At 38.5% G+C, this 27,964-nt stretch overlaps 1 long non-coding RNA gene across 1 annotated transcript in view; it reads left to right on the top strand.

Annotated features, from left to right (window-relative positions):
- LOC136853025 (uncharacterized) overlaps positions 1-27,964 on the top strand; it is a 153,941-nt gene that overhangs the window by 70,697 nt on the left and 55,280 nt on the right. The window lies entirely within an intron of this gene.

Raw genomic sequence — 27,964 nt, 5'->3', positions numbered from 1 at the left:
GCCTTCCTCCGAGGAAGCAGCCTCTGGGTCGGACCCTTCCCTTCAAGGCTGCCCTCAAGAGACTGGCCATCCTTGGAGGACTTTGGGTCTCATCCTTGAAGTTCTTGGGCCCTCTCTCAGGCCTGCTTCCCCAGCCTGGCAGGATACCTGCCTTCCTCCGAGGAAGCAGCCTCTGGGTCAGACCCTTCCCTTCAAGGCTGCCCTTAAGAGACTGGCCATCCTTGGAGGACTTTGGGCCTCATCCTTGAAGTTCTTGGGCCTCTCCAGGCCTGCTTCCCCAGCCTGGCAGGATACCTGCCTTCTTCCGAGGAAGCAGCCTCTGGGTCGGACCCTTCCCTTCAAGGCTGCCCTCAAGAGACTGGCCATCCTTGGAGGACTTTGGGCCTCATCCTTGAAGTTCTTGGGCCCTCTCCAGGCCTGCTTCCCCAGCCTGGCAGGATACCTGCCTTCCTCCGAGGAAGCAGCCTCTGGGTCAGACCCTTCCCTTCAAGGCTGCCCTCAAGAGACTGGCAATCCTTGTAGGCTTTGGGGCCAATCCTTAAAGGGCTTGGGCCCTTTCCATGGGAAGGGTCAGACCCATAGGCTGCTTCCTTGGAGGAAGGAAGCGGCATCTGGGTCGGACCCTTCCCTTCAAGGCTGCCCTCAAGAGACTGGCCATCCTTGGGGGACTTTGGGTCTCATCCTTGAAGTTCTTGGGCCCTCCAGGCCCGCTTCCCCAGCCTGGCAGGATACCTGCCTTCCTCCGAGGAAGCAGCCTCTGGGTCAGACCCTTCCCTTCAAGGCTGCCCTCAAGAGACTGGCAAGCCTTGTAGGCTTTGGGGCCAATCCTTAAAGGGCTTGGACCCTTTCCATGGGAAGGGTCAGACCCATAGGCTGCTTCCTTGGAGGAAGGAAGCGGCCTCTGGGTCGGACCCTTCCCTTCAAGGCTGCCCTCAAGAGACTGGCCATCCTTGGGGGACTTTGGGTCTCATCCTTGAAGTTCTTGGGCCCTCTCCAGGCCCGCTTCCCCAGCCTGGCAGGATACCTGCCTTCCTCCGAGGAAGCAGCCTCTGGGTCAGACCCTTCCCTTCAAGGCTGCCCTCAAGAGACTGGCAAGCCTTGGAGGACTTTGGGGCCAATCCTTAAAGGGCTTGGGCCCTTTCCATGGGAAGGGTCAGACCCATAGGCTGCTTCCTTGGAGGAAGGAAGCGGCCTCTGGGTCGGACCCTTCCCTTCAAGGCTGCCCTCAAGAGACTGGCCATCCTTGGGGACTTTGGGTCTCATCCTTGAAGTTCTTGGGCCCTCTCCAGGCCCGCTTCCCCAGCCTGGCAGGATACCTGCCTTCCTCTGAGGAAGCAGCCTCTGGGTCAGACCCTTCCTTCAAGGCTGCCCTCAAGAGACTGGCCATCCTTGAGGACTTTGGGCCTCATCCTTGAAGTTCTTGGGCCCTCTCCAGGCCTGCTTCCCCAGCCTGGCAGGATACCTGCCTTCTTCCGAGGAAGCAGCCTCTGTGTCGGACCCTTCCCTTCAAGGCTGCCCTCAAGAGACTGGCCATCCTTGGAGGACTTTGGGCCTCATCCTTGAAGTTCTTGGGCCTCTCCAGGCCTGCTTCCCCAGCCTGGCAGGATACCTGCCTTCCTCCGAGGAAGCAGCCTCTGGGTTGGACCCTTCCCTTCAAGGCTGCCCTCAAGAGACTGGCCATCCTTGGAGGACTTTGGGCCTCATCCTTGAAGTTCTTGGGCCCTCTCCAGGCCTGCTTCCCCAGCCTGGCAGGATACCTGCCTTCTTCCGAGGAAGCAGCCTCTGTGTCGGACCCTTCCCTTCAAGGCTGCCCTCAAGAGACTGGCCATCCTTGGAGGACTTTGGGCCTCATCCTTGAAGTTCTTGGGCCCTCTCCAGGCCTGCTTCCCCAGCCTGGCAGGATACCTGCCTTCCTCCGAGGAAGCAGCCTCTGGGTTGGACCCTTCCCTTCAAGGCTGCCCTTAAGAGACTGGCCATCCTTGGAGGACTTTGGGCCTCATCCTTGAAGTTCTTGGGCCCCTCTCCAGGCCTGCTTCCCCAGCCTGGCAGGATACCTGCCTTCCTCCGAGGAAGCAGCCTCTGGGTCGGACCCTTCCCTTCAAGGTTGCCCTCAAGAGACTGGCCATCCTTGGAGGACTTTGGGCCTCATCCTTGAAGTTCTTGGGCCCTCTCCAGGCCTGCTTCCCCAGCCTGGCAGGATACCTGCCTTCCTCCGAGGAAGCAGCCTCTGGTTGGACCCTTCCCTTCAAGGCTGCCCTCAAAGACTGGCAAGCCTTGTAGGCTTTTGGGGCCAATCCTTAAAGGGCTTGGGCCCTTTCCATGGGAAGGGTCAGACCCATAGGCTGCTTCCTTGGAGGAAGGAAGCGGCCTCTGGGTCGGACCCTTCCCCTCACCAATACTCTTTGCTTTCTCTTACCCTACTTTTCAAAACTGACACTTTCTGTCTCCGAAGGCTTCCAGACGATTTGAAGCATCTCGGAGATTGTTCTTGGACACTTTGAAGCTCGGCGCATGCGCGAATGGCATTTCTCTCGTCCTTCCAGGAGCCGGAGACTGAAGGATTCCAAAATGTCTTCAAGGAAAATCTCGAAGGTTTTAGATCATTTCAACATCGCGATAACCATTACTTGGAGTTCTTTTTCTGGCACATAAACAGCTTCTTTGCTTTAAGGAGTCGTCTTCTATAAACTTATGAGATTCCCTCTTACTGACAATATTGATCATCCCTTCGATTCTTCCTTGCTTCTCCGAAAAGTAATTCTGTGAATCCAAAATCTTTGAAGTAGTTTCTAACACCTCAGGTTATCTACTTTTTCTTCGTCAGCATTCTTCAGTATACCTCCACGCCGATGTCGTCTCTTTTTGTTCCTTCTCTTTCTTAATTAGAGCGAAGAACTGCTCCAAGCGGTAATTTTGGGCATCCAAAATCCCCTCTCAATCAGCTTAGAAAACACCTCAAGTTCTCTACCTTTTATTTCGTATAAATTCTTCAGTTCCTCCGTTCCACTGTCTTCCTCTCTTCTTGATTATTTCCTTTCTTATTTCGAATGAAGAGCTTGCGTCCGTGAGTGACAATACGACTGTAGAGGTGCCGAATAATCGCAGAAGGCGGGAACCTCGACTTCATACTGCTCCACGAAGTAGTCCATATTTTCAGCAGTAAACAATTACAGACTGAAGCTATCTGCCATTCTCGTGATGTACTTTTCCTCTTGAAAATCTCTTTTAGTCGATCTGCTTCGTCATCCAGTTCATTTTAACCATAAACTTCACCTTCTTTGCTCACATGCTGTCTCTGAAGGCTTCAAGACGTCTTCCTGGAGGATCCTGAGATGGCCACTGTAGTCCTTGGTGTCAGTGCACCTATTGAGTGATGGCGCTATACGCATGAGCGGAAGAATTCTAAAACGACTGCAGGAAAAACACGAAGATATTACGGCGCCAGGCGACAATGATTCTTTCTTGCAGCAGAAGGTATGAAATTTTCTTGAAAGCTTTATTGCGACGAAAACATCAATATTTTTAAAAAAGAAAGAAATTAAAAATTTAGTGAAAAATCATCATCGTATCCTTTTTTCTCTCGTATATAGGGAGAATATATATATATATATATATATATATATATATATATATATTTATATATATATTATATATATATATATATATATATATATATATATATATATATATATATATATATATATATATATATATATATATATATACATACACATATATATATATATATATATATATATATATATATATATATATATATATATATATATATATATATATATATACATCACATATACATATATATATATATATATGTATGTATATATATTATATACATGTATATATATATATATATATATATATATATATAGTATATATATATATATATATATATATATATACATATATGTATATATATTATATATATATATATATATATATATATATATATATATATATATATATATATATATATATATATATATATATATATATATATATATATATGTATATATATATGTATATCTACATATATTTATATATCTATATATATGTATATATATACATATAGATAGGTAGATAGATAGATAGATAGATATCTCCTCCCGACGACAAGGGAAAGGATACGATGATGATGATTTTTCGCTACATTTACATTTATTTCTTTAAAAAAATGCTATTTTCGCGGCAATAAAGCTTTCTAGAAAATTTCACCCCGGGGAGGACAAGATCAACTTGGAAATTATTATTATAGATAGATACATATACATAAATATATGTTTATATAAGTATATATACATATATTTTATATATATATATATATATATATATATATATATATATATATATATATATATATATATATATATATATATATATGTGTGTGTGTGTGTGTGTGTGTGTGTGTGTGTGTATACACTGGTTTGTGCGTCTGTGTGCGTTAATTTTTCCCAATAGTTAAAAATAAGGTGGTCTCAAGAATTTCTGTTTCCTGAAATGGTCATCACTAGCGCCCAGTAATCCAGTCAGCTTCAAGAGAAAAGTGACCTTTTTTTGTTTTAACAAGGCTTCTCCATTGCCATTGATCACCTTATTAAGGGGGGGAGAGAGAGAGAGAGAGATGGCTGCCTCCAGCAAGGAATGATTAAGTTTTTTTCGCATAGCAGAGTAAGTTATAAATATATAGTTTTTATGGTACCAGCATCAAATTATAATAGTAGATTTTTTAAGGATACAGAGTAGTTTAAATCGCTTGTCTTATTTAAAGAAAAATTCTTCTTCGGAAAAGAAATAATTTTTAGATTCTTCAAGAACACTATTAAAGACGCACGGAAAACTTTTCCAATATTCCTGGAAAACCTGTCTACCATATACTTTGAGGCTTGTATTTCAAGTCAATGGTCCCTGTATGCTTGTCCCGTATGAATTGGATTCATATTCTAAAAAAAAAAAAAAAATAATAGTAATAAAAAAAATACTCATAGTAGCATGAGTCTTAAAATGAAGAAGCAAATCCACAGTTGTATATTTATCTTCAAATATATGTACATATACATAACTGTGGAATTGCTTCAATAATAATAATAATAATAATAATAATAATAATAATAATAATAATAATAATAATAATAATAATAATAATAATAATAATACTGAGATAATATTAAGCAAACTTTTACTGATGAAGATGCAATTTTTAATAATTTTAGTAGAACATTTTTTTAAACAACTTTTAGAGCTGGCCGTGCTGGACACGACCTTTGCCTTCAGTTTGTATAAACAAACTGAAGGGATGGCCATGGGATCACCACTTGGTCCAATTTTTGCTAACATCTTCATGTGCTCCTGGAGGAGCGCATAATAGAAGAATGTCCCATTAGGTTCCGCCCTCTATTTTATCGAAGATATGTTGACGACACGTTCTCCCTATTTCGTCATGAATGTCATGCAGAGTCCTTTCTGGAGTTCGTCATCCGACAACATCCAAACATAAGGTTCGCTATGGAGAAGGAGGTAAATAACAAACTCCCCTTCCTTGATCTTATTATTTCCAGAGGTGACTCAGGTTTTTACACAGGTGTGTATAGAAAAAATACATTTACTGGTTTGGGAATGAATTTTTATAGTTCGTGTTTCTTTCATTTGAAACTGAACTCTATTTTAACCCTCCTCCATAGGGCTTACACCCACTCGTCAAACTGGAAGAGTTTCCACGATGAGATATCCTTTTTAGTGAAATATTTCAATAATAATTGTTTTCCATCACGACTTTTTCAGATCCCTAAATAAACTGCTACTACAGAAAATGACTCCGGCAACACCTGAATCGACTGTGCCGAAACTAAAGATGCATGCAAGTTTCCCTTTCGTGCATGATGATACTTTTAGGAGAAAATGCACAGCCATTATTCAAAAGAGTTTTCCAGCTTTAAACCTGAAAATCATCCCGAAAAATCCCTTTACAATAGGGTCTCTGTTCAGAGTCAAAGACCGGCTCAGTCCTCTGTTTTCGTCCAGCGTTGTTTACAAGTACACTTGCCTGGGATGTGATCACGGGATATACATATGTGGGATGCACGAGGAGGCTGTTGAAGGTCCGCATAGATTCCCACAGGGGCATAAGTCATAGAACAGGTAGCAGGTTATCTAATCCTGAGCAATCAAATATACGAAATCATTCAAAATTATGTAAAACTTATATTGACAGCAAGGATTTTTCCATCCTAGGCCGAGTGCAGAACAACAACGACTTAACCATCCTAGAATCCATAATTATCAGGAAGACTGTGCCGTCGTTAAATACTCAATCGTCCTCAGTGAAATTGTTTATAGCCTAGTTTGGGCAACTGGTTTTCCTCACTCTGTTTGTACTTATTTATGTTAGTCTTGTTCTTTCTTTCATATAGGTAGGTTGTTTTAAGATTTTAGTGAACTCCTTTTACTCATTATTGACTTGTCTTGGAATGAGGTGTTTTGTTTTAAATATTTTTACTACATAAAGAGCTGTTGCCATTGCATTAATTTGTTATTGATGTTCGCAAATTATATTATATTTTATAGCCTTGAAAATGCGACTTGGAATTCGTCGCGAAACGTCGGCATTGAAAATAAACTGTAGATGATGATGCCTTTCCCTACTGCTTCCTTTGATGTGATATATATATATATATATATATATATATATATATATATATATATATATATATATATATATTACTAAAAGGACCTCATTCAAACTGCATGGTATCTATAGATACCATCCAGTTTGAATGAGGTCCTTTAGTAATTTAGTTAATGCACAGAACAATTGTGTATGTGATAAAGTTAATATATACGTATGTATACATATATGTGTGTGTTAGTGTGTGTATTAACAGATAGTTAGACACAGAGATAGATGCATAGATAGAAAGATATATATATATATATATATATATATATATATATATATATATATATATATATATATACATATAATATATATAAATACATATATATATATATATATATATATATACATATATATATATATATATATACATATATGCATATATATATATATAGTAGGGAGTACGGATAGGAAGAACAGTCAGCTCATCATTGATATATTTATTAATAGGTGCGCTTCAGGATCACCCATATCCCATCTTTTCTGGCTAAAAGATACAAAAACACTAATTAAAACTGACAACAGAGCTTACAAAATTAAAATGCTTTAAAGATTGAAAATGACAATGACAAAACAAGAAATAGATTACCTTCAGTAGTAAAGTCCAGAGGATGAAAACTGAATAAGAGTAAACAAGGTTAGCAAGTAAACAAGAAAGGCGGTGGGGAGGGTTACTATAGTACGACCGTTTTAGGAAGAGACTTTGCCCCTCTTAAACTGACCATTAACCTTCTGACTTCAAGCTCTCATTGTTTGCGCCTGTTATCAAGCACGTGTACTATAATAGAAAGTTCTGAATGAAGTTTTGTTGTCCCACTTAAATTTTAGATAAAAAAAAATTCAATATATGAAAATGATAGATGCAAGAAATTTGGAAACCTAGATGTGCTTTCATTTTCAGTTTTGTTTATTTGGATGCTGTACTGAGCAATGTTCTTGAGTTACGTCATCTACTATAGTTTTTATTACTGTTCCTTTGCTGTTATCGAAGTCATATAATTGTGATATAGTTTTGAGCTTTTGAATTGTTTTCTTTCGTGTATGCCGTGATCCGTCTTTACCTCCTTGCTGTATCAAGGTTGAATTTTCACTGTGCACCTATAAAATAGCTCATAATAAATATTCTTTAAATATTGTTACACCATATATATATATATATATATATATATATATATATATATATATATATATATATATATATATATATATATATATATATATATAATATTAGTGTAACAATATTTAAAGAATGTTTATTATGAGCTATTTTATAGCTGTACAGTGAAAATTCAACCTTGATACAGCAAGGAGGTAAAGACGGATTACGGCATGCATGAAAGAAAGCAATTCAAAAGCTCAAAACTATATCACAATTATATATATATATATATATATATATATATATATATATATATATATATATATATATATATATATATATTACACATTTATACAGTATTAGATTTACCTGTGCTTTTAAAGCACTGTCATATGATACTCATCACTGCTGTGGCATTTCTGTTATATGTAGATTTTTAAAGATATTTCTGCCACTTTCTGTCGAAAAACAGATCTATATTTCAATTTATTTCAATTTCAGTGTTCAACAGGATATCACACAACAAGGGAAAGCAATAAATTTATTTACAATCGAAGTATGAGGAGACATTACTTATGAAGAATCCTCGTCAGAGGATGCTACATCGATAACAAAAGAATCTATATATTTATCAATGCAAACATCTCTTGAAGCGTCATCTCTTTTTATATCTTCGGCATGTCTCACATCATTAGCCCAGTTGTCAGAAGATATGGATTCAATTGCTTCTTTGACCAAAGGAAGCAGGTCTGATTTTTTAAAATGATTCTTCTTTGCCACGTATGATTTCACCTGCGCCCATATCAGTTCTGTTGCATTATACTGGCAGTGATATGGAGGCAGCCTAACCACTATGTCCATGATCTCTTGCCAGTCTGTCAATCACGTAATCATTTTCTTTACATGAATGTCTTTGCAACTTTACTAATTTTTATTAGCCAGTCTTTAACTTCATCCTTTTTGGCAGACATTGTCGGAGGTTTATTAATTCGAACTGAATGATAAGAAGCGTTATCAACACTATGATGGCAGATGGCCCTATATTGGGAAGAAGCTGGGTTTTAAACCATTTTTCAAACACTGCAGAATTCATCTGAATTTCTAGATTGCGTATCCCTTGTCAGCTGGGTGCTTGATCATTGATAAAAATATTACCCAGAAATGTGGTTAATATTGCAACCAATATTGTGATTGTGTCTACTTACTCTCCAATGTTATTGATGTACAATTAGAAGGAATAAATCATAGGTAAAAATTTTTATTCTGTCTCTCTCTCTCTCTCTCTCTCTCTCTCTCTCTCTCTCTCTCTCTCTCTCTCTCTCTCTCTCTCTCTCTCTCATTTTTTTTTGCCCAGCTAGTGGAATAGTAAGCGGAACCATAAAGATGATGAACATTCTTTATGATTAGTTTTATGACGAATATACAAATAATTTTTAACTATAATACACAACTGTGATGTAGCTGTCCTTTACGGATTCAAACAGAATTAGAGAAAATGAAAAAAAAAAAAGAAGACTGTCATCCTCAATCAGTGCAGTGCTTATTCCTCTGGCAACACTAAACCCCGATATATAGTACTTATCCTATGTTTATTTATTTGTGTTGTTACATTAATTGCATAATATCTATATCACGGATCGCTACTATCACAATATTATCATATAAATAAAACAGGTTAATTTGCAGCAAAACAACAAATACAAACGCTATTACAATGATTGTTTACGATTTCGTGCGTCTGGTAGCATGCTACGGGTGACTACCGTCTGAAAACCCTCCGGATTGTGGTAAGTGTGAGGTCTCATCTCGGCCGTAATCAAAGGGTTAATAAGTTCGATACATGTCAGTATTAAAAGGCAAACGAATATCATAAATTTTTTCACGCAAAAATACTAATAAATCTGGCATGGGAACCTTTGTAAAGAAAGAATTCACGTCAAAACTAATGAGTTTAAAATTAGAACCTTTACTCCTAAGTTTTTCAGTTAATTCAACATTATTTTTTATGTGTGAAGACGAAATTGTCCCTACCAGTGGAGATAAAATAGAAGCTAACCATTTGGACAAACTAGCACGCTGACCCCACGGACCTTATGATAGGTCTCAGCGGTTTCTCAGGCTTGTGGGAGGCTAGGGTTGATCTTGCTATGAATCGTTTTATCAAGTCTGGGTGGTCCTTTAGCAATTTTTTCATTTTGCTGTTGAAAGTTTTATTTACATTAGCTGTTGGGTCCCTTGGAACTTCGCAATAAGTATTTTCATCACTGAGTAAATCATTAATCTTCTCAATGTAAACTCGTTTATCGAGAATAACAATAGCATTTGACTTGTCTGCCGTCGTTATGTGGATGTTCTTGTTATTGTTTAATCTGGTAAGTGCCAGACGAAATCTCTTAGGTATGGTATCGCTTAGTTTAGATTTAAGAGCACCATACACACATTCTCTGGCAGTTAGTATATCATCACTGCTTACATCATGGGACTTGTTCTTTCCTAAACGAATGAATGCTTTTTCAACTGATACAGGATTGACTTGTTTACCTGCAAAACAAAAATTCATCCCGTAACCTAAAACAAGTTTTTCATTTTTGTCTAGCACAGCTGAAGACATATTTTCAAATAATTGCGAATTACTCATTTTAGTCCACAAACTTTTTTCAGATAGTTCATCAAGTTTTCTTACTAACAGAACATGATGACTGATTTTTTCTCGTCGAAGTATCTCGTACACAAAATCGCATATTATCTGCCACCACTCAGCAGATGCACTGTCTCTCAGGAAGGTTTTAGCTTTGTCACTCTTCTCAAATTGGATTTTAGTGGTTTCTTTTTTCTCCTTGATGTATGACTCCAATATTATGCTATCCAGATCGGGAAAAGCTTGATTGTCCAAATTACGGAGATGCCTTGGGATGAAGGACTGTGGAATGATGAGTTCTTGTCGGCACTGTTTTAAAAATCAAAACTGTCTCTTCATACGGTGAGCTTTTAATGTATGTCGTTTCAATTCGTGGTAGAGAAGACGGAGCTCGCCAAAGTTGTCACAAAACAGACGAACAGATGCAGAGAGGCGCGCGAGATTCATATTCATCCAATACCAGACGAATGTAATGTTGCAGTATTGTACTTTTTCTCCCCTCTGTTACTGTGATCAGGTCCTGAAATGAAGATGAAAACTCAGGGTCTACAATCTTTCCTTTCACCTTTTCCGGCGAGCGCTTCTTATATATATATACTGTGTGTATATGTGTATATATATATATATATATATATATATATATATATATATATATATATATATATATATATATATATATATATATACACACAAAGGGTGAAATATTGCTTCAGGGAGAAGAATATTTTTAATAAAATATATTTTTCCTTTTCTCTCAGAGAAATTGAATCCCTAATGTTTTCACGGAATTTCCATTCTTTTCCTTCCCCGAAGAGCTGTACTCCAGTTTCGGATATCAAAAGGTAACTTTTGTAGAGTTGCTGAGATCGAGAATAAAGCTCCCTTTGTTTTTTAATGTGTTGTAACTTCTTAGAAAAAGTCCTCGTTCATTAAATCCTAATCTTATTTCAAGAGTTCTCTGGATTAGATTACAGCCTATTATTTCGAGCAATCTAGACCTGAAAGGATATTGTTTTCGAACTTTTTTTTCAAAGAAATTCACATAACCATTAGTCTCTCTCTCTCTCTCTCTCTCTCTCTCTCTCTCTCTCTCTCTCTCTCTCTCTCTCTCTCTCTCTCTCTCTCTCTCTCTAGTGCCTATGCATGTATTTACTGGCGTTCTTACGCGTGTTGACAGGTATGTAGATTTAAATTCTTGTATAACTGTAATTGAGGCGTTGTTATTAGAGTATTTGGATATATAGCAATACGAGAGAGAGAGAGAGAGAGAGAGAGAGAGAGAGAGAGAGAGAGAGAGAGTTTCCGTACTGATCTGGATAGGAGTCATGAACGCAGTGAGAATTCGTAAAACTTTGAAATGGAAAAATTAAAATAGTCTTTACTGAAAGTGAGAATTCGTAAAACTCTGAAATGGAAAAATTAAAATAGTCTTTACTGAAAGTGCTTTCACTAGTGTTGAAAGCGGATGATGCGTGTTTATGCAAGTAAGCCGGAGGGAAATCGCCGTAAAAATTGAATAAATTATGTAATTCGTAAACCGGGATTATTCATTAGCCCATGCATTTTTTATTAAGGTTGGAGAGACGGGTCCTCTGTACATGTCCTGTCCAAGCCTTGAAGGAAAAAACAGCAAGGTGGAACGTCATAAACTTGATGTGCTATTTAGATTTTTTCTTTTTTTCAGGCCTTAAAGGAGCGAGGTATTCCACATGTGAAAAAAAGTCACGATTATACGAATCTAGGAAACAGTTTTTCAGTATTTTATACAGTTTCCGTGATTTTTCTCTCTGTAAATTAGTGATTTATTTACTTGGTTTTAAAGTGACGAGAGGGTAATGTAAATAAAGAATTGGCCTCCAGTTTGCAAAATTCACGGACGTCCATGATGGGAAAATGGAATGTGCGTGTAAGAAAGTTGGTGGAAGCAGAAACTGAAGTATTTGAGTATGGTAGAATTAAGAGCTAGATTATGGCAATTGTCAGCAATTGAAAGGCGCAAAAGACTGATCGAAAGGTACTAGGAAATGGAACATCATTAGTATAATGTGAATTGTGTTGGAAAGGGCGCAAGACAAGATGGCGTCTGCTAGTATTGGGATCAGATTAAATTTTGTCGGGAAACATATCTTGGAAATTAGACAGATGTGTGTGTGTGTGTGTATGTGTTTTTATGTGTGTGTGTGTGTGAGAGAGAGAGAGAGAGAGAGAGAGAGAGAGAGAGAGAGAGAGATCTAGAAAAAAAACTACACTTCACTGGTAAAAGAAATATTATTTAGGAAACGAGCATTGGAAAGCATTGAGGTATAACTCTTACTGTTGTATGAACAGTGACAACACACTTCTTGAAAATGAGGGTTGATGTTACAGAAGGGCCGAAAGAATTTCCAGGAAAGAAAAGGAACCGGAGACTAGTGCCATCGATAGAGAAAAAGAATTTGAAATATCTGTGGAATAAAATCGAAAAAGTTACTGTCTTAGGAAACTGAGAACAGAATCGAAATAGCAAATGGAGGCTGTTTTTAGGAAATACATGGGTAATGGAATTTACTGTAGGAGAAATAGAAAACGCGGTAGTTAGAAGTTCATTAGGAGAGAGGAAATTTTTAGCAAGATAACTGGAAATTGAAAGCATTTTTTTTTTCACCATAATATTTATGTTTGTAGACTTAGCAATATTTAAGGATGAAGTACCTTAAGTGTCAGGTACTAACCAGAAAAACTTGAATGTAACAATTACAGTTGAAATGCTTACATGCTGAATTGGTGAAGGGATATGTAACTGAATTAATATGAACGAGAAAGGGAATGAAATAAGGATGAGGGAAAGAGAACGCCCCAGATCAGTGTGCTAGTTTTTCGAAAATCTTCTTCAAGAGATTTGAGGAGATTTTTGCCCTTTGGAGTAGTGTGCATTTTTGTTTTCATTTCAGCGCACGAATAAAATTACTAAGTCCCTCCTTTCAGCCCATCGGGCACGTAAGAGGACATTTATTTTCCGTTAGAGTAAGGGTATTTCATTTTGCATTTTATCGCGGTAATAAAAGTCGAAGTTTTTCTTTTAGCTCATCAAGGCTGGTTTGTAGATTAAGCGCACTCAAATCCCCTGCATAATCAGCAGAGGTAAAATCAGGTGTAACCACAAAGAGGGAAAAATTAAATATCTTTTACTCGTCTGTAATTATATCATCTATTCAGCATCACGTATCCCAAGGTGAAAGCATAAAAAATTTCCAAAGACCGTTAGGCGAAATGTAAATTCTCTCTCTCTCTCTCTCTCTCTCTCTCTCTCTCTCTCTCTCTCTCTCTCTCTCTCTCTCTCTCAGTTTTTGTAAGAGGAGCGGACTCTAATTATCACGACTAAATTGAATTTACTGGGATGTATTTCTCTCCTTTAACTTCCAGTTCTTGTGTTTTATTTTTTCTTTCATTATGGTACATTCGCTACGTTTACTTTCGGGTTAATCTCTCTCTCTCTCTCTCTCTCTCTCTCTCTCTCTCTCTCTCTCTCTCTCTCTCTCTCTCTCTCTCTCAGCAGTGGTAAGTCATTGCAATCAAAAGACACTAGCGATATCCTCTTTGGGAAATGTACTAGAGGGCTTCATAATTAGCATACCCTTTCAATGAGAGAATACCTTATTGAAGTCATATGACTTCACTACGGAATATTTATATTCCATGTTGAAACCTTGTGGCGGTTGAAAGGGCCATCAAACTGGAGCATCTATTTCCTGTGGTTTGAATCTAAATGTTTCTTTATTGTCTCTCTCCCTTTCTCATTATCACTTTATTCTCTTTCAGGTATTACCAGCTTTCTTTTATACTGCTGTCCAACCTCTCCACTAGAACTTCATGGTGCAACTGTGGGGTTGTATCCCAGCTCTCCCTTGAATATATTCAAGGAGGAGCTACAGAGTTGCAACTGTTTTAATTTTGGGCACCCCTCTTGAATATTCTTACATACCTCATCAGACACCAAATAAGCTATCAAGCTAATCAGTCATCCGCCTCGGGAATTCCATATTGACTACCTACAGTCCGTCCTGAGGCAAGTCGTGCATTTCTGGAGAAGTTTAGTTAAAGTTCACCAGTTTTCTAAGCCTGTCTAGGGCTTTTGGGATTGCTAATCTATGCCACCCTAAGAAACTATGGCTCCTTTCCAGTTACAGAGGTCCCAACGTTACCTCTGAGCAGTTTTTGGTAAGTATCAGCCGCTTCACCTCTTAAAGGTTGCACAGCCCTTTGTCATAATGCATGCTGGTCATAGAACTTCAGTGGCCTGTCAAACAAGAGAAAATGAAAAGATTCATATCGCCTGTTCTGAAACTGATCATGGACACCGCGCATCTGTGGCCAAATGCTCAAATTGTAGCATGAACCATAAACCCAGCAACAGGAACTGTTAACACGACAAAAGAGAGGCAGCGGACAAAAACAAATACAACACAGAACACATCGTAAGGTCAAAAGCTATGCAAAATTAATAAAATAAAGGAGTCTCCAACAAAGCCTTTAAAGGTGAATGGATTGCCCATTGTGAAAAAAGCTGGTGCATGATAAAGCAAGAGTACAGCCACTTGAGTCTGTGCCAGTCTCCATTGAGATCTAGGATTGCCCATGCCCATCTAGTCTTCATTTTCGTAATCCAACCTTCATTTTCTTAAGCAGAAGTCCCAAAATTCTTTCTCAGACGTACTAGTCCTGGTGAATATGTCTATTCTTGGTAACTGCCCCACATCCTAATCAGAAAAAGACTACATTAAAAAATTACCATATCTAATACATGATGTTCTGTCTTGTAACAACACAGATCACATAATTGATGTCCACCAGGTAGATCAGCATCAGGAAATGCATTGGTATGGAGCTCAACATCTTCAGACTACATTTGACCAAAACAGTAGATGATACTTGCCATTATCTATGGAAGCTTAATGGGGAGGCCTTGCTGAAGGAAACTTCCAGAAAAAAATGACTAAGATTTACATCCATTCCCCAATGAAATAGCCAGGGTCTGAGAGCAAAATATGACGACATCAAAATTTAACTCATAAATTTTCATTCTCGGTCATCTGTCTGCATAAGTTAGACAGTAATACCTGTTGTCCAAGAGAATATGTTTGTTATAGAAATCTATATGATCCGTAAAGAGAATGTCCTAGTGGAGGCATTCTCATGGTTTCCCATGAAATTCTTGAAGTAAAAGTGTATGTGCATAATTCTCTTCCGGCAGTAGCAAAAATTTGACCTTGGAAAGAAAATACAGGGTATCCACTTAATTTACCTCCATATTATAATTTGTCATATGATGATCTGGCAGATTTGATTCATCAACCCCTCCAACCATTCCTCCTGCTTAGTGATACCACTAGTAGACACCTGGTTGAGTGATGTTTTTGCAGACATTAGAAGGTAACCTTATAGAATACTGGACTATTTAATATAGGTGAACCTAGTCATTTTCAAATTCAAACAGGCTTTCATCATGTACTGACAAATCAGTTGTAAGCTCCATCTCCCTTACTGATTTTAACTGACAAAACTGTGGATGACCCTGGCACACGAGTGACCATGTACATAATATAGTTGATATCCAGTGATCTGCCATTACAAAGATCACCAAGGTGGATCCTTGATAAAGTATAATGGCCAAAGTTTCAGGAGTTAGGTAACGAGGGAAAAATACAGTTAAGCTCCAGACAGATGATGATGTCATCAAACTATGGAATGGAACCCTACATACTGCAGGCATAAATTCCATCCCCAAAACTAAGCCATTTTCTGATGCTGACTAGTTCCTTAGTGGTTATTGGAATTGCAAATATTTCATAGCTAACAAGAACATCACTGACGAGATGCCACAGACACTGTAAAGGCTGCCAAACATCAGTTCTGGTCATCTTTTAACTCTTCAGTGAACATTACAGCCCCATTAGGAAAATGGCCAGGAAAATTAAATGGACAGTACATAAGTAATTCCTCAGAAGCAAGTAATGCTTTGGCTGAACATTTTGTGATTGTGTACATAATTAGATATAAATATGACTTTTTTCATAAGTAACATTTTTTGTGAGTTGTCTCCAACATGCACTTATAAATTTTATACACAACATTTAGAGAGATTGTAAACATATTGTTTTGTTATTAGAATAGTCATTCCAATTATGCAAGGTATATCTAAAGCTTTCGGCCTCAAAAAGTGGTTCATCCTTCTAATCCCTGGACCAATCACTGCTTAAGTCTACTTTCCCTCGCATGGAGAGAGAAAATTATTGTAAAGCCAGATTGTAAGCCAGTAGTCACCTGAAAACGCCAGAGTGGTGAAACACCTGTCGTGACAGAAAACAATAAATGAAATGTATTCTTCACAGAGGACTGACGCATGAGAAACATGAAACACTCCGACGATATAAAGATTCCTGCAGATGCCACTATATTAATTGCTTATAATGAAAATTGTCCAAGAGAACAACTATGCCCTAAAAGTTTTGGTATAAGTGGCTGGGCATAGACACGTTGGAAGGAGGTAAAGAAGACATTGACGACGAATAGGGAAAGCACAGCAAGAATACAACAGCTTGAAATTGAAAAGGTGGAGCGATGGTATGACTTCTGTACTACCACCGCACTGGATGTTCAACAAACGGCCCGTGATCTCTTAGAGTTTGAAGAAAGGAAATACAGTGAGGTGGTGACAGCAAGGCATATCAAGAAATTATTTATTCTTCATGGAGGGCCTATGAGAAGTGAATAATGCAAAGACTGCTTCATCCACATGGTGGGTATATTGGCCTTACCACTCACCAAAAGCCCCTGCTAAACTTGAGTCAACAGAAGGAAAGAGAATTGAAAGAGGCCCTGATAGACAAACTATTGCAACTCCTGGATGATGGCAAGTTGGAACTGACATCTACTTGCATCGACAGACTTATTGGAGAGGCGGGATACCAGAGAGGACATTTTTATAGCCAGATCATCACCAAAGAGATGAAAGAAGCTGCCAAAGAACTAGGTAGCAACCCAGGTATCATCATACAGAAAGGTGGTAAATCATCAGCTTACGTAGTAATGAAAAAAGCCGAATATTTTGAAAAAAATAGATAGGATCCTCCAGGACCCTTCCAAGTTCCGTTTGATGAAGGACCTCACTGAGGACCTCAGGAAGATGTCAAGGCTTGTGACTAGGGCCAACAACCAACAAGATTTTCTAAAATTCCCAAAGGTAATGGGCAAGTATGTGTCAGGCTACTGCTATGCGAAAGTAAAAACCCAGAAGACTGGCAACCCCCTCAGGCCCATCTTCTCTTAAATGACATCCCAACCTACAGTATAGCAAAGGTCCTAAATAATCTGTTAGTGCCGTACATTCCCTGTGCACACGCATTGAAATCAGAGGTATAATTCATCGAAAAAAAGTACCTGATGATGACATCACCTCACTCGACGTGAAAAGCCTATTTACGAACATCACCCTTGATCATGTTTATAGGTTTGAAAATGAAACGCTCCCCATACCTGAAGATATCCTCCATGACATGCTAAAGGCATGTATTACAGAAGTCCGGTTCCTCTCGCATCGAACGGAACTATTTCGGCAAGTGGATGGAGTGGTCATGGGATCTCCATTGGGGGTCCTTTTTGCAAACATGTACACATGGCCACCGTTGAACATAGGACCTTCTGTGAACACTTTTAAGATGAAGATCTATGGATGATACATTGATGATATCTTCATTACAATAAAAGAAGCTCACGATGCCAGGAAAATATCGGATGTCCTAAAAAGAAACTCTGCGCTTAATTTCACCACAGAGCACAGCCAGCAGAAGACCTTGCCTTTCTGAATGTCATAGTTAAACAACAGGTAGGAAAATTTAAAACTAATGTATTTACAAAAGCAATGAACGCTGGCCGTTGCCTGAATGCACGGGGAGAATGCCCAGATGCCTACAAAAAGTCAGCAGTGAGTGCTCATGTCAAAAGACCACTCACTCACTGCACTTCTTGGAGAGATGTAAATAACGAATTAGAATTCGCCAATTATATACAAACAATGGGTACGAAGTAGATAATGAATTAGATTTCGCCAATTATTTACAAACAATGGGTACGCAGATCGCATCATTAAAACTGCAATTAAAAAGAAAATTGACGAATTCTACCAATCGATCATGACGATGGCAGAGGAGAACCTTGTCATTTATCATTGCTTGCAGTATGGGCATGTAAGGAGGAATGCTGTAACCTATGAGGAATCGTTAATAGAGGCGTAACACCTAAGGCCCCTTACGAGAAAATAATCATTAATAGAAGCATAACACCTAAGGTCCCTTACAAGAAAATTAACTTCAGGTGATACGCTAAACCTATGCCCAGAGATGTGTAAATCTCACAACAAAATCTACATAGGACACACTACTATGGCCCTTCGGAGGTGAATGCTGGCCCACAGAAACCAAGGGGCCATGCACCAGCATTTTATTGATACAACATGATAGGAAACAAATCCCTGTTGAACTCAGGTGTTTGTATTTAGAGACGATATCCACCCACCTCTGCCATGTTGACTGTGTAGTGCGTTTGTTGCACGCAGCCAGTTCTTGTCCTTCGTTGGTTCGAGCCCACGGGACAACGAACTTATTATCAACTAAAAAATTCCTCTTCGGTAAAATATATGAAAATATATTATTTCCGAGGTAGAGCGAATTGGATATTAAAGGACGTTTGTAGCTTACTGATTGTATATGAATCACGGTGATGTGATAAAAAGTCATAATATGGCTGCGTGCGACAAACGCACTACACGGTCAACATGGCAGAGGTGGGTGGATATCGTCTCTAAATACAAACACCTGAGTTCGACGGGGATTTGTAGATGGGAGCCGATATCCACTTAGACCTCACTTGCTGGCCGTGTGGATTAAGGCGTCCACTGTAGTCCTGAGTTCTTGTCCTTCGTTGGTTCGAGCCCACGGGACGACGAACTTATTATCAACTAAAAAATTCCCCTTCGGTAACATATATGAAAATATATTATTTCCGAGGTAGAGTGAATTGGATATTAATGGACGTTTGTAGCTTACTGATTGTATATGAATCACGGTGATGTGATAAAAGTCATATATATATATAAATATATATATATAATATATATATATATATATATATATATATATATATATATATATATATATATATATATATATATATATATATATATATATATATATATATATATATATATATATATATATATATATATATATATATATTATATATTATATATTATAGGTGTAGAAGTAAGGGACTTGGTGTAGGCCCTGATTGGTTTTGACTATTTCTAAGCCACTGATGAAGGGTTATCATATATGCAAACAAAGAACCTGATTCTGTCACTAATGAATTTGATCGTCCCTCCCACTGGACACCTGTCAGGTGTGAATTCTTAGTCTCCATCGGTTTGTATGTTCGTCTGTACTGTCCCTCAAGTATATATAGTGTGATTTCTACAACTATACATCAACCGTTCTTCAACTGCTTAGAAATAAAGTCGAAACCGGTCAGTACCTACACTCAGTCTCTTATTGACTTAAGTGATCTTAGCTTTTTACTGGTCAGTGAATATGATCTTAGCTTTTTACTGGTCAGTGAATAGGGGATGTTTTTACATTTTATCATATCCTTAACTTGAATTTACAATGAAAATTGTTAACTAAAAATGAATATTTACATACGAAACTAAACGATTCCTTTGTGTAAATAATATTGTTCCTCCGGCAAACATAAGTGAGCCTTCTTGCCCTAGATTATCAGGGATTCACTCTAATTTCCTTTCCATCCGATTGAGGCCGGCTCCTACTGCATCGTTCCAGCTCGTAAGAACTGCAAGTCTTTTCTGTAGTCTTTCGTTTGCTTTTTCCAAGTGCTTCTTCGTCATCTGGAGGTTCTTGAAGTCACGGAGCAACATTTCATTCTTCGCCAGCAGATTTCTCAGCTCACCTTCCAAAGAAGAAGATTCTCGTCAATGCTGTTGGCCAGCCTCGCCATCTCTTTTGTTTGCAGCAAATTATCCCGCTGACTAGCTTAATTTCTTTCTCATGTAGCTGACATTGGAGGGAGCCATTTTCTCTCGACAGCTTTCCAACTTGGTCCTGTGTTTCTCGAACCTTGAACTGGAGGTTTTCCTTCTCGGTCTTACAGAAGTTGAGTTCGCTTTCTAGTCCTCGGACTCGTTTAGTCATCCGCATCCTTTCTTCCATCTCACGCAGCTCCGTCTCCAGCTAACCTGCAACTTCCTCTTGTTGACGGAGTTGACAAATGAGCCTTGCCAACTGAGAAGTCCAGCTCATGACTTTATTGTTCAGGGTATCACTTAGCTCATGAACATCGGCAGCGTTCTTAGTCGCTTATTTTTTGCTTTCATCCTCGTTCTCTCATCTCCCAGCATCTTTTATGCATTTTCCTGAGCCGCCATCTCCTCCTGTATCAGCTGCTTTTTGTTCTCGAGCAAAAGGATCTTGTCCTCCAAACCTTGCTGTTCCATCTTCTGCTTGTTAAAGCGTCCTGCATCTCCTCCTTTTTCTTTCTCCAGTTCCTTTCTCTGCAACTCCTTTTATTTTTCCTTTCTATTTTCTTGAAAAGCATTTTCCAGATCATGAACTCTTTTTGTTAAGTTGATATCCTGCAGCGGCAGATTCTTTCTCTCTGCTCTTTCGAGACGAACTTCTCCCAGCAACGCATGAATTTTTTCCATTGTAACATCATCATCATCGATTTTCTGCTTCTTAATATTGTCCAGTACGTTTCCTGTTACACCGCTAGCCAATCCCAAGACAGCAACCAGAAGCAAAATCTTGATTCCAAAGGCGGTTTCCTGACCTGAGTCCATTTTGACGGATTCCGCCGATGTTCCACTGCACAAAAGCGCACCAGAAACTGCTGTGAAGCCGAGGCAAGGCAAAAGAAATTGTAGATCCATTTGGAAGTCTGTACCGACAGAACCCACTCTTCAGCTTATATTCACCTCCCTCACATTTTTCTATCTGTGTTTTTCAGAATTTCACAAATTTTCTCTAGAAGAATTCTAAATTTTTCCAATTCATGCATTACCAAATCCATAAAAATGTCAAACGACCGTGGAGACTCGTCGTTATGGCTTTCACATCGTTAAACATAACTCTTAATCCCCGGCGGTCTTTGTCACTTGCATATCATCAGAATGACTCATTGCCTGCTCTGTGAGCAAGAGCCCGTGCTGGCATAAAGCAGCTTATTTTCAAACAACAACGTGTAGACCACACATCTGTCGAAGACCCACTATTGTGCCAAACGTTTTCTCTCTCTCTCTCTCTCTCTCTCTCTCTCTCTCTCTCTCTCTCTCTCAGTGATAGAGCAAAAAGTTTAGGATATATATATATTATACAAGCATATAAATATATATGTTATATATATAGTTCCTCGTTGGGCGAGTCGGTAGTGTTGTCACCTAGGACTCGCCAGGCCCGAGTTCGAGTCTCCGGCCTGCAAATGAAGAATTTGAGGAATTTATTTCTGGTGATAGAAATTCATTTCTCGGTATAATGTGGTTCGGATTCCACAATAAGCTGTAGGTCCCGTTGCTAGGTAACCAATGGGTCCTTAGCCGCGTAAAATAAGTCTAATCCTTCGGGCCAGCCCTAGGAGAGCTGTTAATCAACTCAGTGGTCTGGTAAAACTAATATAACTTAACTAATATATATATATAATGTATTTTATATATATATATATATATATATATATATATATGTATGTATGTATGTATATATATATATATATATATATATATATATATATATATATATATATATATATATATATATATATATATATATATATATATATATATATATATATATATATATATATATATATATATATATATATATATATATATATATATATATATATATATATATATATATATCAGTTATATATATATATATATATATATACACTGTATATTTATATTGGAAAGTGAGGATGATGATGCCAATAATGATGATGATACCCTTACAGCAGACTCTTGTGTTGATGTTTGCTGTGCAGTACACATGGATTGAAGTTGAATTAAACGATAATATTTATAATTCCAGTTAGGTTGATAATACAGTAATTTATACAGTCTCGAAAGGTAATTAGATTTGAAAACTTGAACCCTGTGAATGCCTTGCTAAATTTTTTCCTTAGGAAATAGATGATCACGTAGCAAAAGAATCAAATAAATGTTTGTTATATGATAGCTAGGAAGCAACCTTTGCCTAAAAGATCAAGGCATCACCAGTGGACAAATTTATCCTCCATGGATATACAAGCTTTTGTTGCATTTGAAATGGGGTTAGTTCACAAACCTGCCATTGAAAGTTATCCGAGTAAAAATAGCTTCATATTAGATACGCATGGTTTCGGAGTAGTATTTGCAAGGGACAGAGATCAGTCAGATTGATGGTGTAGGAAAAGGATGGTTAGTATCACAAATAAAGATATCTATATTATTTTGCACATATTTTGAAGAATAACATTTACACAGAATGTACAAGAAGTGTTGCAGATGTGGAACATGAATATATTTTACATTGATAGTGTACTAAAAGGATTACTAGTGCCACTAACAAAGATCTCAGAATCCAAAGAATTTTCAATTGTTTTGAACTTTTTCGACCTTTAATAATTTTTTTACACATGAGGTTTTCTTGCAAGCTAAAATTTATTAAAGGTCAGTCCTGAAAATGTATGGCTTAAAGATTTAGTAATATATTTTTTTTCATTAAACTGGAAGCATTTTCAAATGTGCTCTTAGCTGGGAGTGAGAGTCAGAATAAATTCTGCAGAGAAAGGGTTAAGATTCTGAGTTGTTAACTCGGTCACCCCTTTGATTTTAAAACTTTACGTTGACTATATTTAAAGCAAAGGAATGCAAGTGAAATTTTGTTGGGTGCCGGCGCACGTGGGAGTTCCTGGTAAGGAAGGCGCAGATCAACTAGCAAAGCAAGCTGCATTTGAACCACTTCTAAAGAGATATATACTTCAGTCTAAGGAATTTTTACTTAGAAAAAATCTTTGAGACGCCAGACAAGAATGTTTGGAACTTGATTAATCCTAAAAAAATTAAAGAAGTTTTGAGTGTTATACCTTTGGGTAGTATGGAATTGCACAGGGGATGGGATTATGCTAATTATGTAAAGAGCATACTGAGACACGTTTGCAGGATATGTTGAAGTATTTCTGTGATTTACTAGTTTTTATTATGACTTCAGTATCTGAGCGAAATGTCTCTTGCCATTCTCAGACTGCACTGCTGATTCCCAAAGAAATTGCCATTTGAGTTCAGCTTCTTCCCCCTTCACTATTACTGAATCATTATACTCTGACATACCTTGGTTCTCTGTTGTAAAAAAAAAAAAAAAAAAAACCCTTTTGAGGGGAAAACGTAATGGAGCCAATATAAAACCTGAGTATTCAGAGGATCTGTTGTAACTGATCATAAGGAAACTCATGAAAGGCTAAACGAAATTATTAGTGGCTCTGACCCACTTTAATATGGCCTGCTGGCTGAATAGCAGTGATATATGGACATGTGGCTATGAGAGGGTGGTGACCCTGGCAACTAAACATAGGCTCATCAGGAAAGCTTGGAAGCGTACAAGGTTCCCCCTCTCCCAAACAAGACACATAAGATATGCTCATACGGCACTGATGTAGTTTTCAACTGATACACACGTGATGGTTGGTTGGTTTTTATAATGGAATGCGTGACTGTTCCACATCCATATTAGGCTTTGCTTTTTTGTATGCCAATAAGTTACCAGGTTGCACAGAAGAATACAGTTACATAACAATAAGAATATAACATAAATATCTACATAGGCACAGGATATAAATAATGCAACTCTTCTACATTCTTACTTAGTAAAATTGTTTTCGGGTTGCTGATAAGGTACTAGGTTGCTATGCAATGAAATATAGTACAAACAGGTTAATTTGATGATATGCAAACAGCTGTTCCACATCCTTACTGAATTGTTTCCTTATCTGAGATGCTGACAGATTTCCTTATTTGGGATGCTGACAAAGTGCTAGATTGCATTTATACGTTATTTGTCATATAGTATGTTTTATTGGTGGTTGGATTTGATGGCCAGGCTTGGATAGATTGACAGGAGAGGGGACTTATCATCTTCAAGGTACTGGTTTTAGCATGTTGGTTGAAACCTGGTCCTCTTGCCAGTGTATGTCTTTTGAATGTTTTATTTGATCATTTGAGGATAGGTAGGAACTTCTGTATAGAGGTGTGGGTGGTTAGAGGAAGTTTATGGGCATTGTTTCTCAGTAATATGAACCAGCATGTATTTAGGCTCTTCAGGGTGTCCTGCTTCTTTGTATCTTTTGTATGTTTATTTTCACGGGTTTTCTGATGATATTTTAGTCTTGTTAGTGTTCTTTGTGTTGGCTGCTATTGTCAGTGAGGAAAGTGCCCACAGGAATGCAGATGGTTTTGCAAAATACAATTTCTGCAGAAGAGGCATTAATTGCATCTTTGCACTGTATGTAACCATGATGTTGACATGTTAATAACTGAACGTCGCCCAGGTTTAGGGAAATTGCTGGTGCCATATTCCTTGTGCTGGGTTATTTAGGCAATTTAGGCACTATTTGGTCTGCAAGTTCGTGTATCTTGGCTATATTCCAGATGAATTTCTGTCACCAGCTTTGTGTGATTGGGTCATTAGCACTTGAGGGTGCAGGGGATTGGTGCTTGTGTCACAGAGGATTGCTGGCCCTGTATTGTTAAATGGGATGTTTTCTCATTGAAGACTTGTGATGTCTATGCAGTGATCATTTGTTTCACTGCCTTGGAGTTTTGAATTTGCAAGTCCATCATAATTCTTATGATTTCTGTTCTGAGTAATGCACTTGCTACCAGGTTTTTCATGCCAGGTCTATGATGCATGTTACATAAATTCAGTGATCTTTGATAGTGGATGATGTTAACAGGCAGCATAAGTGTTAAGACTTTTGGACAATCTGCTACAGTGGTGAAAAGAGTACCTTTACAGAGGCGTCTGAAGTGTTTGGTACTCAGGTGGATTGCAAGAAATTCTCTCAAGGGTGCTTTATTTACTGATGGTTGAGTTGGCCATTGATTGATTGCTCTATTATGATGTATATTATGATGTTTATTGTTTATTGTAATGTTTCTTGTGTCCATCATGAATGTAAGTCTGCCATGGGGATTTTAGATTACCAGTGAGGTTGCTTTTGCCAGGGTGGATTTGAAGGCAGTGTCCCAGTGACAGTTGTCTTGTTTCTGTTGAAGGTGTTGTAGAGGGGAGCTATGGTTTTTGCAATCTTTTGGAGGAATCAGTGATTTCACAATTTCCATGAATTTGTGTAGTTATTTGATGCTAGTTGGAGTTTTGTAGTTTATGACAGCTGATACTTGATTGCAGGGGGGATTTGATGTTAGCTGCCACTTTGTGACCCAAGAATCTGATGGATGCCCCAATGCTGAATTTGTTGGGATATATGACTACAGTAGGGATAGCAGGGGTCTGATGTGTTTAAAGCGTTCTTGGTTTTGGAAAAGATGAAGATGTCACCACAGCACACTCCGAAAGGGAGGTTGTGGATGATGTGCATTGGCCTTTGGAATGTGACGCCACAGTTACAGAGGCCAAATGTGGGGTAGTTTAGTGTGATGATTGCTGTCTTGGTTATGTCCTTGTGGTGTACTAGTACTTGAACCCAGTACTTGAAATCAGTCCTTCATGAAATTGAACTTGGTGAAAAATCTTGTGCCATGTAGGGTGGATGGGATATCTGTCTTACTTGGAAGTTGATAATGGTCAGGCTCCCTCTGTGGATTGAGGTGCCTATTGTCTATGCCAGGGCACCAAGAGTCATAATTTTTTTTTACTATGTGGAGGAGGGAGACTCATGGGAAAGAGGCCTTTTGGCAATGGCCCATTTGTCTCACTTTTTGGAGGACTTTTTTTGCTGCAGCTATTTTCTCTGGTGGCAGGTAGTGGATTTTGGAGAAGGCCAGTGGTCCTGTCAGTTTCAATGGTGGTGTATGCCATGCTTTGCTGGTATCTCAGGAGTTTGTTTGAGCTTGAGATTTGTAAGAGGGTGTGTAGGTCCATGGGACCTGTTAAAGATGGATAGCTGCTTTGGTCCTGTGGTGAGTTGGTCAGTCTGAAAAGAGGCATGATCTGGGAGGTAATGATTGGCAATATACACCAGTAGCCCAAAGTAACCAGTATTTTTGTTTTCAAGAGATGGAGAGTGAGGGTCCTGTGTCTTTATGATGGTATGGGGCTGCTGTTGGTGGCCCCAAGTCTGGGGGCCTCCAGTGGTCTGCTGTTGGCATGAGGAAGAGGGATTTAAAGGTGCCCATGTCCACCAGGAACTTCCAGCTGGAGTCTAGGTCAGTGATGTAGAATCAGAGCAAGCATCCCTCAAGGTTGTGGCAGCCATCATAATTCTTTGGTGGCTATCTTTCTTCTTTTACCCTCCAGCTGCATCCAGGGGCATAGTTGCTCAATGCTTTTCCAGACAAGTAGATAGAGTAACCCCTTTTTGCCTCTGTTGGAATGGGCACTTTTGTACGTTGTTAGCTTGGGCCCATCGACTGTGATCTTGGTCCTTGTGCTTGGAGGCCTCCAGCAACTCATGCACCCTCTTCAGGAGTTCTGCCAATGGTGTCCCTTTAGAACTGGGGACAGCTGCCTGGATGTTGAGGGACAGCTGTGGAGCCATTCCCCTTGGTCATCCCGTCGGTATCAAGGTCTGGCAGCATTAGGAGGGTCATAATTCTGGCCCAGGATTTCACTTGCTGTTGCATCATCCAATTGATGTGTTGAGTAGGGACCGTTCATTGGGCAAAGGTGGGCAGTGGCAGGAAAAACTTGGAGAGTAGGAACTTGAATAGATCATTATACTTGATTCTCTTACCTTGGACATAGAGCCATTATACCACAGAGAACAGGGTGTCTGGGATTGCCTTCTCTGTCGAACTTGTGATGTTTGTAGATGGAATTGGAAGCTCACCCTTTGGAACCAGACTAAAGCTATGGTCATTGAGAAGAGGGCCAGATGGAGGTCTGAGGTATGTGTTCACCAGTTCATTATCAGACATTTTTGGGGTGTCATCTTGAGAGCTGAATAAATAAGTAAGTCAACTGTCTCACTGTACGAGTATGTAAATCAAAAGATACAGGTTCGAATCCTGGCATGTGCCAGATGCACAAATCAAGTGTAATTTCCTTGGGTGTAGGTATGCCTAATGTAAAGTGAATATATATATATATATAAAATATATATATATTAAATATATATATATATATATATATATATATATATATATATATATATATATATATATATATATATATATATATATATATATATATATATATATATACACACACACACACACACACACACACAGTCCAACCTCTTAAATCCAGGAATCTTGGGACCAAGGCCACTGCCAGACCATGGAAAA

The sequence above is a fragment of the Macrobrachium rosenbergii genome, chromosome 3 (assembly GCF_040412425.1).
Source record: "Macrobrachium rosenbergii isolate ZJJX-2024 chromosome 3, ASM4041242v1, whole genome shotgun sequence".
Classification (NCBI taxonomy): domain Eukaryota; kingdom Metazoa; phylum Arthropoda; class Malacostraca; order Decapoda; family Palaemonidae; genus Macrobrachium; species Macrobrachium rosenbergii.
This window is presented reverse-complemented; position numbering and strand designations above follow the sequence as displayed.